This window comes from Branchiostoma lanceolatum, chromosome 1 (genome assembly GCF_035083965.1).
Source record: "Branchiostoma lanceolatum isolate klBraLanc5 chromosome 1, klBraLanc5.hap2, whole genome shotgun sequence".
NCBI classification, from domain to species: Eukaryota; Metazoa; Chordata; class Leptocardii; order Amphioxiformes; family Branchiostomatidae; genus Branchiostoma; species Branchiostoma lanceolatum.
The window spans coordinates 1,896,351-1,897,486 of NC_089722.1; positions in this window are offsets into that span (position 1 = coordinate 1,896,351).

A 1,136-nucleotide genomic window follows, 5' to 3' on the forward strand; every position below is an offset into this window, starting at 1 on the left:
GTAGACCTGTTACTTTAGGGTGGGAAGGGGGCTTTTGGCAAAGGAATAACTCATATTTTCTGGTTGTGGCAAATGAATAAGTATTCATCAATGCCTCAGTTGCTTTAGAGAGCTAACTAGGGTATATTGGGGTGGTGGCCATGTAACTGGACAATGCTGCTTCTCTTTACAAAAAGTGGTTTTGTAGGTTTCTTTCCAGCTTAAGGGTGTATTGAACTTTCCTACTACTTCTTGCTGCATTGTGACATCACTGCAAGAACGTGTGGCCCCAAACATGACTTTTGTGTTGCGTTGTGAGAACCTAAGTTATTTTCTAGTGAGACCTAACTTCGATTAACGTTAATCCGCCGGGTAACATAAATCTGCCACTTTGATAAAACAGTGAGTTTGAGAGATATCTTTTGCAGCACCCCAGGTATGCACAGTTTCGATATACAGGAGTGCATTTTACTGGAGGATGTTGGGTTGGAGATCTGTTTGGATGTATCTTTTCATGGTGGCGGAATTATGTACCCTGGTGGAATTATGTTAGTAGATGTTACATGTACTGATGACAGCTCACGGTGTATGACTATGAATCTTAAAGTTTGTTTTGCTGTTTAGTTTTGTGTTTACCGATATTGACAGATATGCTTAAAGTTAACCTTCTAGTACCCAAATATGACATCCTGGTGCAATCTGTGTTGTGGTGAATATGTGCAATGTTCCATGTAATGCCCATAGTCTTGCCTCTTATTTGTAATATTCCACCAACATGCCATGTTCTTTTATGTTTTTTGAGAGAAATGTTATTTTTCTAGGTCGTCATATTTTAATGTACATATAACAGGTAGTACACTATAATTGTATTTTTGGTCAGTAAGATGAAATTTGTGATAATATTGTCTTTGCTCATTGACTAATTGTTGTTAGTTAAATTACATATTGTGATAGTTGTCGGTTTAAGGTATTGTAGAATTTGTATTAAGCATTTTGTACTCCATGCTTTTTAAGACATGTTTCAACATATTGCTGTTGTCAATGGGTGTGGGTTTTAAAGTGGCAATAGTTATTCCATTGTAGCACATTGTGCCCCCCTCCCCCATGCACTTACTTTTTATGTGTAATATTGTAGGTGGTTTAGTTTTTATTCTATA